General features: G+C 44.1%; 1 protein-coding gene across 4 annotated transcripts in view; it reads left to right on the forward strand.

Moving 5' to 3' along the window:
• The window catches only part of LOC27207925, a 117,783-nt gene that overhangs the window by 76,515 nt on the left and 27,409 nt on the right, over window positions 1-13,859 (forward strand). For 3 of the 4 annotated variants that reach the window (XM_039297890.2, XM_039297893.2, XM_039297891.2), the window contains exon 3: window positions 12,099-12,210. The gene's annotated coding sequence lies outside the window, so the exon portion shown is untranslated. Of the gene's footprint in view, window positions 1-11,407; window positions 11,543-12,098; window positions 12,211-13,859 lie in introns of those variants that run through there. The other variant, XM_039297892.1, reaches the window with a different exon arrangement.

Raw genomic sequence — 13,859 nt, forward strand, 5'->3', positions numbered from 1 at the left:
TGTCCCAGCACCGGGGACAGCCAACAAGAATCCTTCTACTTGCCGCTGCCGCTGCTGTTGATTCTGCCCCCCGGCGGGAATATGAATACCGAGCGATTCTCGACAATGGAATGGGAACACCGGGAGCGAAACAAAGATCTTTGGCATTAGCCAAGGACACATAGGACGACTTGCATTGTGGGACGATGATGGCGACCTGGCAGTGCGATGCGATAAGTCACAAAAAAGTGCCCAACGAGACGAACTTTTCGAGTGCTCACAATGGGGTACTCCTTTTACTTTGGAACGGAGGACGGCGAAAGTCAACTCCGATGGAATTTGGCCAAACGAAGTGTGTTGTTGGCCAGCTCAACAAAGGCGGCCAGACATGTCGGTATTTGTGTGGATCAAGTTCTAATAGCTAGATGTGTACCTTTAAATTCAGTAATGCTATGGAAATTATGAGAGCAAAGAAGTAATTTTGGAATTTGGAAGTTCGGGTAGTGACGAAGCGCACCAGGAAAGGGCGCGAAGGAGATTATAACGAGTGCTACACAAATCGAAAGGATATAACAATCACTAATCACAAACAATGCTATTGAATAGCTAATGTAATATAGTCTTTCGTCACAAAGTTAGAACGTTTGCATGTTGAAAGCGCAAACACTAGTAACGATTAATCTACGTATGAGATTTTCGCTTGAGTTATTTTCCCATTTAGCGATTTTTGTTTCGGTGGCGAAATTAGTAATCCTTGACTTCGCCGACTTTCGACCTATCTCAAATTCCGGTGTAATGAAAACGAGTAAATTAAACTCCACTTAATTTCCCGTGCTGTTAAGAAGTACAAGCTCTTTGAGCTATTTCCCGGATCATGTCTCCATCCATTAAATGCCGCCACATCCCGCACCCAGCGACCCTTACAACTCCACCCCCATTATCCTTCGACACCTCCGAGCTCTCCGACCGCTGAGACGAAATGCTTAATTGCACGCAAAACCGCAGTAGCTATTAAAATTGTAGTGCCGTATACGTAAACGAGAAACGTGTATGGGTACAACGCGATTTACATTAATTTGATTTCGTTTATTATTTGGAACGTTACGTTGTATGGCCATGTGCCCATGTGCCTATGTACCCATGTGCCCATGTGCCATGTATGTAGGTAGTGCCCGCCCCCGTTTTTCACATCCTAGAATCGCTTGGCTGGTTGGTTGGTCCGTTCGTGAGGTTTGCACGTAACTTAAATGGGCGGTTTGGCCTGACTCGCTTGATTAAATCGCCGAAATGAATTTAGCTGGGAAAGAGTCCACAGCTGGACGATGGCGCCACTGAAACTTGTATGGAGCGCCGAGCTCCATTAAGCCCAAGTCAGATCCTAATCTATCCATAGTCGCCCCAAGTGAATTACGAACACACCCAGTGAGCTGGTAATACGCACTGCTGGGTTTAGGATTAATGGAAAAAAGCCGTTTTCGCTTTCATTTTTATTTTTTTTTTTTTCACTTGTTCGCTGTCACAAACAAATCACAGAGGCAAGAAGGGATTTTCCGGCATTCTAACCAGCACAGTTACCAATGCACCAAAATAATTAGTTATGAAATAGGTTTGGACATTGCAAATGGCTCGAATACTTAATCATAAGTGTCAGTTTGTATTATTGCATACTTTTAAGCAGCTATGTAAATGAGTAGTTTCATAATTGTTGCACTAGTACTTTCAAATGTGTTGATCTCATTGCTTCCTTGCAAGATTGTATGCAGCAGCTTATGCCATAAACCAGCAGACAGGACTTGCGCAGTGCAAAGGTCCTGCTGAGATTCAATAGCGAAATCCGCTTGGTTTTAACGACTTACGTCGTTTCGCTCAAATAAGATAAACCGGGCGAAAAGCTCTTGGGGATTGGGGACTTCGCATCAAGCATTCCTCTTATCTGCTATCTGTTTTTTTCGCAGTTGTAGTCGGCGACTGCAACGCTAGATTTTTAATGTCCCGCACCAACGGAATGGAATGCAATGGTGGGAGCAAAAGTTAAATTTTATGTTCGAAATTTTTATTGCTTTTCATTTTTGTCATGCCCTTCCCAATCGCAAGTGTCCGACAACTAAAACAAGTTGGCGCTACTTTTACAGCGAGTATGGTCACCAGCACCGCCACCAGCAGCATTTTCCTTTCCCTTTGCCAGCCCACAAGATCCCGTGTCCGCCGATTCTTTTCCTTCCGGATGACGCTTTACACTAAAAGTAAACGTGTCGGAGGCACTGGCGAAATATCCATAAAATGAACCAAGTTAGCACGTGACCCTCTATAAACCCAAACGGACGAGTAGGTAGGATGCCAACTTACAACATTTACCAAGTTTGCTCGTTCTCAATGTTTGTCAGCCGTCGTGGGCTGAACACTTTCAGAAAACCAACATCGATTTTGGTACATTATTTTACAATTCAATTTGAAATTTGGCAAGTTCAATAATAAGGCAGTTTTAGGCAATTTTAAATTAAAATGCAAAATGTGATGTTGAAATATGTACGTAGTTATTAGATATTATGTATGCATAATGGATTTCCTTTCAGTTTCATACATTTTCTTCTATCCACTTATAAAAATGGTTTTGTAGTTTAAAAACTTAATTAAAAAACTTAATTCTTCATCCCACTGTCTCGATGCAAGTGCAAATATGCAGTTGAAAATACTTTCGAGTGTAGGTTCTCGAATTTAGTGTAATAGTTGTTTGCAAAATCGCGCATGTTTTCAAGGAACTTTCTTTGTTTTTTATCTACCAATGTGGTAGAACTTCTTCACACCTTAAATGCGTATTTTTACTACTTCCAGAACTAAACGAGTATCCAAATAGCACAAAATTCCCTCGAAAGTTCTGAGAACGCGTCCCTTTGTTGTCGAATGTATAAACTCAACGCACTCGTTCTGCTATTTTTGCTTGGAGTGTACGAAATAAATCAGTTCACCGCAGCATTTCTCCGCCTCTTCAAAATACATTAAAATTCCGCGGCTACGCTCACGAAATCAATTTATGCCAGACCAGAGGAATCATATACAAACCAAAGGCAAAGCCTCAAAAACCGACCCAAGTCTCCAATGAATACGTTCTTAAATGGCATCATAATTAATAGCACTTAATATCAATAAATTATTTGCAATGCGTGACAGGTGAGAGCTGGCATTTGCTTTTGCTATGCTTTTGCTATGCTTTGCTATGCTTTTGCTTTGCTTTTGCTTTGCTGAGAGGCCGAAAAGCGAAAAACTTCGCATCGACAGCTGTCCCTTCCGCGTAATAAAGCCGACACGCCCCCAGGATAAGGCTTACCATTACCCAGAACACCCCCTTCATCACGGGGGCGTAGGAAAAATGTGTAATTTTTTTTTTTTTTTTTTTTAATTTTTATTATTTATTGAATCTTCCCTTTGTGTTAAGAGACTAACAATAAGTGTTCAAATCTTAATCTAACTTAATTAACTTTCACTTAGTGATAGTTTTTTTTTTTTTCATTAATGCCCTAATAAGTTTATTGCTGGGCTGGGAGGTCGTTGCGGTGCAGCCGGCTTTGACTGCATACTCGGATTAGTTTTCTTGCGAGGGGATTTGTATGGGTGGTCAGCTTTTCGTTATACTTCGTTTTTTTCTCAGCTATTACTTCGATTACTAATTTGATTTTTAGGTCTCTGTGTATGTTTTCGTTTCGAAGGTACCACGGCGCTCCAGTGATAATTCTCAGAATTCTTGACTGTGCTCGCTGAATAATGTCTATGTTACTTCTGGATGCGTTGCCCCACAGCTCGGAGCCATAAGTCCAGATAGGTTTTAAGACGGAGTTGTATAGAAGAGCTTTGAACTCCAGACTAAGTGGAGAGCGAGCATTTATGAGCCAGTGGAGGTTCCTTGCTTTAAGTTTAAGATGTTTCGATTTGGCTTCTATATGTTTGCGCCAAGTGAGCCGCCTGTCCAGATGAACTCCCAGATATGTTACCTCGTCGGCTTGTGGAATGCATATGTTATTCAAGACCAGTGGTGGGCATGTTTGTTTGTTTAAGGTAAAGGTAACCTGCTTGCATTTTTGAACATTTATTGAAATTCTCCAGTCGGCAAGCCATCGTTCTACAGATGTTAAGTGTCGGGATAGGAGTGCCGTGGCTTTTATTGGGCATTTCGAGCGACTGAGTATCGCGGTATCATCGGCGAACGTGGAGGTTATTAGATTGTAGTCTATGGGGAAATCCGCCGTATACAGGGTGTATAAGATTGGACCCAGTACACTGCCTTGCGGCACTCCAGCTTCGATTGCGCAATCGCGTGAAGTGCTTGTATCGCATCTTATTGCAAACACTCTGTTATATAGGTATGACTTCAGTAGCTTATGTGTGTTTTGGGGCAACAGCTTGATTATTTTAAACAAAAGTCCATCGAGCCACACTCTGTCAAATGCCTGCGCGACGTCTAGAAAAATGGCTGTGCAGTATTCTCGATGTTCAAAAGCAGTACGAATTTCTGACGTGATTCGGTTGACCTGTTCGATGGTTCCATGTTTTTCTCTAAAGCCAAATTGATGTGTTGGAAGTGTGTTGTTTATTCTAAGATGAGGGCTAATCCGAAGGAGTAGCATTTTTTCAAACAGCTTTGAAAGACATGTTAGTAAGCTTATCGGTCTATATGATGATGGCTGCGTTTTATCTTTTCCTGGCTTTGGAATCATTACTATGGTCGACTTTTTCCATTTTTGAGGGAAGTATCCAAGCTTGGCGATTGCGTTGAACAACAGGCAGATGTGAAGAATAGCACACTTTGGGAGTTCAATGAGCATTCTTGGAGTTATTAGGTCGTAGCCAGGCGATTTTCTTGGGTTCAGTTGCTCTTTGATAACCTTTGCTAGTTCACATGGTCGGAATTCAAAGGGTTCTTGAGGATCTAGATTGGCTGCTATTAAAGGAGGGAGAATAAATGTGTTGGTAGAGGGATTTGGTCGGAATACATTTTGTAAATGGTCAGCGAAAGCACTGGCTCTTTCTTCATCACTTCGAAACCAGGTGCCAGAGGGACTTCGGAGTGGCATAATTGGCGCTATTGGAGTCTTTAGGTTTCTGTGAGCTCTCCAAAGAGGGTACTTAGTGCTGGTGGGAGAGAGTTGCTCGATATATGAACGTTGGCTGTTTTTTTCCTCTTGTTTGAGAGCATTGGTAAGCCTGCGTGTGGCTATCTTAAGCATGTGCTTAGTAATTGGTGATCTATTAGACTGCCAATCCCTTCGTAGGCGTCGTTTATCTAATACCAGCCGCTCGATTTCGCGATTAGTTTTGATGTAGTTTGGTTTTGCATACGTCACTGGCGGTATGCGGTTGAAGCCTTTGCAGCCGAAACTAAAATGTTTTCAAGAGTTTCCGTTGACTTGTCTATATCCTCCTTTGTAGATAATGCCGTCGTTAGTTCTATGTGTGAACAGACATACTTTTGATACCTTGGCCAGTTTGTTCTAAAATTTGTGAGTCTATACGGTGGGTCGACGATGTGGGGGCGAGTTAGCATATTTAGAAAAACAGGTGAGTGATCTGATGATAAATCTGCTAGTGCTTCGGCGGTGACCATGTTGCGGGGGACATGTTTAGTAATTGCAAAATCGATCAGGTCTGGGATTTTTCTTGGGTCTGCTGGCCAGTATGTAGGCTTACCCGGGGATACATAGTCTAGCTTGTTTTCTGGCTTCGTAAGCGCATTGTACAATTGCTTACCCTTTGGCGACACAAGTCGAGATCCCCAATGGGTGTGCTTGGCGTTATAGTCACCCGCTGCGATGAACCTGTCACCTAGTGTGTTAAAGAATTCCATGAATTGATCCTCAGAGATTGGAAAGCGCGGTGGGCAGTAGACTGCGGCTAGAGTCGTTGAACCATTGTTGAGTTGTAAGGCTATGGACGTAGATTGTAAGTAGTTTTTGTCAAAATTGTTTAAGTGGTGGTGTTTTATGCGATTTCTGATGAGTATTCCAGTGCCTCCATGAGCTTTACCATCTGGATGATTTGTACCATAGAACAAGTATCCTGGTATATGAAAATTGTTTTTATTTGTGAGGTGCGTTTCTGATAGTAGCATTACGTCGATGTTTTTTTCGTAAATGAACTGTGTGAGCTCTTGTGTATGCCGTGAAACGCCATTTGCGTTCCACAGAGATATCCGTAGGGAAGCCATTATGGGGATTTTGAAGATACAAGAAGTTGAATCAGGATATTTTGGTTTTTCATGAGCTCTTGCAAAGTATTTTGCATGAACGTCATGAAGTCTTTCATGCTTTGCTGTAGGGATAGCATCATAGCTTCGATGCCACTTTGTTGTGTTTGTTGGATGTTTGTCGGTGTATGTTCGGAATGAGCAGTTCTTGTCGGTGGGGCGGGCACTTCTAGTCCGGATTTTAGGGCGCTAGCGAAAGAAATTGTTGGAGTAGTGCTTGGGACAGTTAGGGGTGGTTGAAAAATCGGTTGCGGAGAGTAGAAATTGACTTTGTTGTATGTATGTGCTGTGGCAATACGTTTGTTTAGGCGGCTCTTCAATTCTTTGTACACCACACAGCCTCTGTAGTTTGCAGTATGTTTTTCCCCGCAGTTACTGCATTTCTTCACAGACTTATCGTCCTTGTTTTTGGGGCAGTTTGCGGTAGTATGAGGTTCGCTACAGACAACACATACGGACTTAAGGGTGCAGTATGCCTTGGTGTGGCCGTATTCTTGGCAATTAGTACATTGAACTGGATTGATACGTTTGTGCGGCTCCTCCACGGTGATCCTCCGATGTAGCAAGTACTGTAAATTGTATATTGGGTGCACTTCGTTTTTCTTTAGTGCCTGGAGCTCTGGTTCGAGTTCTATTTTGAATAGTGGCTGCGGAACTTTGTCTTTGTTTAAAATATTAATAGCTGTCTTTGCAGAAAAGTTTTTGGCCTTCAGAGCCTCAATTATCTCAGCTGGTGTCACTGTTGCTTCAATGCCCTTAAGTACTACCTGTAGCCCTTTGCAACTTTTTAATTGGTATGTGTAGTAGTTTTTACCAGCATCATTTAGGTATTTAGTCACTATACGGTGGTCTGCTTCTGTTTGGATCTGTAGTTTTATTTCATGAATATTTCCTTTTTTAAGTGGGATAATGTGGAACTTGCTGTCACCAATCAAAGCAACGAGTTTATTTACAAGTGCATTTGTACTTTGTTCTCGTATGAAAATTGGTGGAGGCCTGGTCTTTTTTGGTTCCCCTACCGTTTTTTCGTTGGGTTGTTCAGTCGCAGAATCAGCCAAGATAGCATATCGGTTTGAATTATTTACTGCAGAGTTTTCATTGCCGTTGTTGGTTCGATTGATTTTGGGTTGATTACCTGCCTTATTGTTTTGAGGGCTGAGCTTTCTCTTGATTTGGATGTAGCGATCCATGCCAGTCTGCACAGTCGAAATCGACTTCTGCTTTTGTTTTGATTCTTCTTTACGTGCATTATTGTTGTTGCAAACGGTCAGTGCTGCTGAATTATTTACAGCTGGCACAGCGATAATTAGTTGGGCCGCTGACGAAGTTGATGTTGTGGCAGTTGCCAGTGAGGTCACTGCACTCGTTATTGCAGTGTTACAGTTACCCGGGACGGTCGTTTGGCGCTGCGAGAGGAGCGGGGTAGGAGAGGCGGTCTCTTCGCTCCACGACTTGTGAGCCGAAGCAGGCAGAGAGGGAGAGCAAGAACGCGGTCTGTCGTTCGCTGAGGGCAAAAGTTTCGAGTTAGTTGAAGGTGAGGGTGCTCGATCACCGATTTGCGGTGAGACGAAAGAAAAGTATGCATTGTTGCGTTGTAAAGAGAGCCGGCGCTCGTCTTGTTCACATTGTCGCTGAGAACGTATGTCGTTTTGATTCATTGTTCTAAGTCCACATATAACAATTACCAGAACAATATGGAATAATTATTTATTTTAGTAAATAATTACTATAGTCAATAATTGTTAGTTGTGCAAACTGCACTTTACACTTTGTGTTTAACTTTCACTGTGTAATAACAACATCATCCTCTCAGCCTAAGTCTCCATCTCATCCTGCTTCTCCTCCTTCTCCTCCTCCTTCTCCTCCTGCACTACTACCAGCTCCATCTCATTCTCAGCCTCTCCAGCCGCGGGGCCCATTCGAAATTCTCCATCAACAAGGCCGGCAGCTAGGAGGTTTTGACACCAGACGCCAGACGACCGCCCAGTCGAGTGGCGATGAAGAGGGGCGGCACGTCGCACGCCAGAAGAGGCCATCAAGTGTTTTAATTAGCCCACCCAGACCATAGACCATCTCATACCATCCACTCCATAGACCAGATGCCTTTCCGTGCCCCTGTTTCTGTTCCTGTTCCTGTTTCTGCTTCTGCTTCTGTTTCTATGCCTCCTCCGCCTCTCAGCCATGGCCAGCGAAGACCGACACCGCCTGTCGGTAATTTATGTTTTATTTATGCAAAGATATTGCGGTCCGGCACGGTCCGTTCCGTTCTTGCCCTGTCCTGTCCTGTCCTCTCCTGGCCGCCTCGTTTCGTTCCGTTCCGTTCACTTCCGTTCCGCGCTCCTCGACTCTGGCAGATGTGAAATGTGAAGTGAAGTTCAGTACTATATTTGCTCGGGTGGCGTGGGCTGGGCCCCGCGTTGGGCGCCACATTTCGCTGGGCTACGCGTTAATATGCAACATTGTTTAACTGATTGCAGTGGCCGGCGTCTAACGAACCCGTTAGCGGTTTTGCCCCGTCGGATCTGGGAGTTTTCGGTTTTGAGGCGGGTTAAATTATCAGGGTGCTTCTAGCCGCCATTACACGCTCGCTCTCCCCACAGCAACGGGAATAATGCCGATATTATAAAGTGGCTAATGTTCGAGGCTTCCGCGTTCGTTGGAGCGGAACCCTAGAAAATGGTTTTTACTGACCCCAGAGGAGAAACAGCGACCAGGACGTCGAAAGTGGCCAAATATATAGGGTTACATAGAAAAGTGATTATGTTAATTCATAAATCCATAGACGTAGTTAGTCGTAACACTCAATATTTATGCTAAGATAATGCGTACCAATAACAACTGTATTCCATATACCGCGGTTTGCAAGCTTAAGTTCTTGAGTTCTTAAGTGGGTACACACATTATATTATAGTTTTTGAAAGGATTTGTGCTATGTGCATGTGAAACCTGTAATAATGCGAAATTGATTGATTGACATAACCGCCAGCAAGAGCAAAAAAAAAGAAATCCACCTTTGGCCATAAGTCAACATGACCTGCAGAATTTCGCTACCTTTGAAGGCTTCACAACAATTTAAATGGCCACTTACTTTGTGCTTGACAAACAGCTTGTTGAGGTGGCAGTGCCTTTAAGTTGCAACTTTAATTGCCTGCAATTCCGCCGAAAAAGGGCACACAAATAAATTTTGTTAGCTGCCGGGAAATTTGCACAGCTCTCAAACTGTGAGCCGATTTCCTCAAAAGTTCAGTCCGGGAAGAAACCCTACAGCATTTCGCTTCCGTTTCCCTTCACCTTTCCCCCGCATGATGCAGTTTATTATAGTCGTTTTTTGCATCATTCCCCCATGCAAACATTGCAATTTAAAATACTTATTTTTAATCCCAACGCTAGTAGTAGTTTATTAATTTTTAGCTTTTAATATGTTCTCGTCTTGCAGTCGAAGTTGCTAAGCTTAAAGTAAGCAGTTCGGGATATTTACTAAAATAATTATCCCAACTTGTAAATTAAGCAAATGAGTATACTTAGAAAGTTATTCGTTTAAATTTTCAACATGTATACACAATGTATATTAAGCAAGTACTTAATTAAATAACTTGCAGAATCAAAATATGTGATTTAATGATGCCTTGGCAACAGAAACGTTCTTTGATCACATTTCCACTGGGCGGGGTTCCCCATTGGAGGGCACTTGGAATCACTCATTCCGTTTCCACCTGCCCCTTGCCCCTTTGGCACAACTTCCGCTTAAGTGCAATGTTGCATTTTTTGCCAACACCTGTTATTTTTGTTTTGATGCATTACAAATTTCGTGGCAGGCACTTGGCGACGACTCGCGACGATGATGTCGTTTCGTTGCTTCGATGGCGACACCCAGCCAAGCCAATTGCATCCTGAATTCCTCCCTACTGAATTTCCACCACCTTGTCCACCTTCTACTCCTCCTCGCTGCCATCATCTTCAACTCAGGTTGTCAAGCGACCCGGCGGCAAAGTAGACGGAAAGACGGCGAAGGACAATGTTTGTGCTAACCACCTAGCCAACACACCACCCACCACCCATCGCCCAACTGCCTCCCCGCACAAAAAGCGCCCGTAATTGCTTATGCAAATTTTCGCTGCAGTTTTCAGCGCCATGTACCATGTACCTTTAATTCGCAGCCCAGACCCAAAGCCAAACTCAAACCCAAACCCAAAGCCAAAGCCATAGCCATTGCCAAACCCCCACGGAAAAGGTGGGAAGTGAAGTGAAGTGAAGCTCGATGTGCCAGGAGACGTCCCCTTCGTCCAGGCCCGACGAAGTTCGCCCTCCCCAGCCAGGATGGGATGGCCAGGATACCGCCGGCTGCATCTGATTCCCTGACTCCTGGCAGAAGGCACTTTAACGCGGTTTGCAAATTGTGTGGCTGGCAAAGCAACCGCAGTTCATCACGCAGATGGAGCAATCTTTGGCCCGAGATTGTAGCCCGCAAATATGATGGTCTTAAAGTGCGGCAAACGTTTTCATATCAATATTAAAGTGGTCTGGAAAAGTTGTATAAAAGCACGAACGTTTTTAACTATCCAGCTGGAAAGTTGATAACGAATTCCTGACTCCAGAGCCAATCATACGATGTGTATTGCAAGCAATAGTCGCTAGTATTCATAACTATTATTTTCAAGTCGCTCGAACCTTCTGTGCTCTATGTGTGGACGAACCATTGTGCCCGACGATGATCCTCCAGCTGCTCCGACTTTCACTCCCTCCCCCCAAAACGATGAGCTGAACCCTCGCCTCATAATGAACTGAATGTTTATTCGATAACCGAGTTCCATTGAATTAATATCGTATCGGGCGAATCGAGTGTGCAAGAGGGTAGGATGCGGATGGGATGGGATGGGATGTGAGCCGGAAGAAGGGGGTTGCTTTTTGGCGATACCACCGCAATCGCGGACCCCTGTTGCTGTTTCTATGCTATTGCTCTATGGCTATTGATGTTCCTGTTTCTGTCCCCGTTCGCGTAGCACGTTGCACGTTGCCAGGACAGCTGTCGTCGTGACAATGCAGTGGCTTCTACTCTCGCTCTAGCTGTTGCTGTTGTTGCTATTGTTGTTGCTGTTGCATTTGCAGCTGCAGCTGTCGCAGCACCCTCGTCTCTGCCCTCAGCCCTCTGCCCGCTCGTCCTTCGTTCCTTGCATTCGCTCGCTTCCTGTTTGCCATTTTAGCGCTGAAATAAATCCATCGTCAGTCCAGCAAGAGAAACACTCACACTCGCACACGTCGGACAACCGGAATCGCTGGCTGCACTGCACAGCTATAGCTGGCACATCGAAAACACCCGGAGAGCACCAGGTACGGATGGCAACATGGACTATTACGGGGTATTACGGGGTATCACGGCGGTAACCCCCTAATCAGCATGGAGCCCAAGCACTCGGCCAACCCGGTTCCCCAGGAGCACCACTTAATTGGCTGCGCCTGTCAATCAGCATCGCTCGTCTCCTCGCGTCCTCGTCTCCTCGCGTCCTCGCGTGCTGTAAGACTAGTGTGCATTCGGTTACGGATTGAATAGATGGTTTCATTGCTTTCGTGGATGCGAGGGAAGCGGATATATACGGATTTGGGGATACCATGGGGGGATATCGGGGGGATATCGGGATATGATGGGTGGCACGCTCGATTAGGCGCCTAATGGGCGACCACCAACAGTTGATCGCCGCCAACACATTCCAGCGCCATGAGCTTTCCATTTCAGGGCGCCCTTTGTGCTGCGCCCAATTCGACTGCTTGTTTTCACTTCACGTGCGAGCGCGACACTTGGCTCAACCGTGAAGGGGCTAATTAGAATTAAATTTGGGTATCCTGTAAACTCAGTGACTTAATCTCTTTGTTCTGTTGCATCTTGCAGGGTGTCCTCGTTTGCCCAAATCGTCATGGTCCTTCAAGCCAAGAGCATAAACATTGAACAAAGCACGTGAATTGCGAAAGGACGAAGGAACTAAGTGCACAAAACAAGCCTGGTAAGTTACAGTGGATTAAATACTGTATTTAGTTAATAAAACAACTAAATAGGTGTGCTAATTAACTTTAAATTAGGTTAGTTGGTGGACTCCACTCCAAATATTTGTATTGCCGGTGGGCAATAAACACAAAAATCCCCCCACCTGTTACACACACTTTCGACGAACTTTTCAAATAATTTTCAATCACTTCCATTGCCTCGAAATGAAACCTTGTGTTTGGCCCCAAAGTGGATGTGAGTTGTCACGATTTAGCAATTTACAATAATGGATATTAAAGCAGATAATAGAATATGTATTTTTGCCACCCCACACGGTGCACATGGCAGCCATTAGGAGGTGCTCCTCAAATTAGCAATCATTCATTATGGTTATGGCCCCGGCAATAAGTTTGAAATTTATATAGCTCCCCAAAGATGTTGGCTGCACAAGTTGGCAGGACTTGTTTATTTCGAAACTTTCAAATAGTTTGCAATTGGCGAGATAATGGATTTACTACTTGCGTGTGCCGAATCCGATTGCGTTTTCGCTTTCGTTTCGCTTATCGCACAATCGAGTTTTCGAACTCTTGATAAATCGTTTGGCGATAGTAAGTTCATAATTTATTTGATGCATGTGAGGCGTGTGTGGCATGTGTGGCATGTGTGGCATATGCGGCGTTGCACGTGTGCCACATTGGCTATTGCGAGTATTGGGCTATTGGAAAACGCAGTGCGTTGGTGTAATTGAGCATTTTTATGGTCGCTTGACAGATAATTGTGGCCCAGGGGGCGGACATTGGGATTGGTTGTTAATTTACTTGTCACGCACGTGCCGCTTCCATTGTCCAAGAGACTAACTTATCTTAATGGCTATGACTATGTGTGTTTGTGTGTGTGAATGCAAAAGTATAACTGTGTACCATGCCCCACGGCCCGGATGCGTCCTCTATCCCACGGAATCTCGATCCCATTTGTGGCATACAAATCCAATGATGTCCCCTCCCCACCCGCTTATCCGCCTCTTCCGTTGGCTGTAGTAACAATAGTGGCAATGCAACTGCGGCATAATGCTGCATATGCATATCGGGCTGTATGAAAAATAAAATATATTAAGCGAAAGCACTCGACTAACGGTTACCCATTGCTCAGTGGAAGGGAATGCGAGCGAGAACTTGACATGCATACGGACGGACACGCTTACGGACAAACGGACATGACGAGTTCCGGATCTGGATATATGTGATACACATTATAGGTTAGAAAACCTATTTCTTAGTTTTCAACGATCCTAATATACCCCTTTAGTCCAACGACCAACGGGTATAAATTTATGTACATTCAACTGGATGGCAAAGAGTTTTTGTTTTCACAAAACTCTAAATGAAAAGAGACTGTGCAAAAGATATAATTATTAATTTTCCAGTTCTACCCAATGCCTAATCTTGTAGCTCTTGAAAGCAGAAAAGTGTAAGCTTCAGAGGAACACAGCAAGAAAAAATAATTAAAATGCTTGTAAAGATGTCAAAACAGCATTTAATTGTGTTTCTCACTAAAATTTGTGTTGGTTGCTGTTTTGCGCCATTGGGTTAACCCCTTTGCAACTTTTGTTGCCCAGTCCAAGTAAGCAATAATGAATTTATGCGCAACAAAAGTAAATGAAAAGCAACT

This window comes from Drosophila simulans, chromosome X, assembly GCF_016746395.2.
Source record: "Drosophila simulans strain w501 chromosome X, Prin_Dsim_3.1, whole genome shotgun sequence".
In the NCBI taxonomy this organism is placed as follows: Eukaryota; Metazoa; Arthropoda; class Insecta; order Diptera; family Drosophilidae; genus Drosophila; species Drosophila simulans.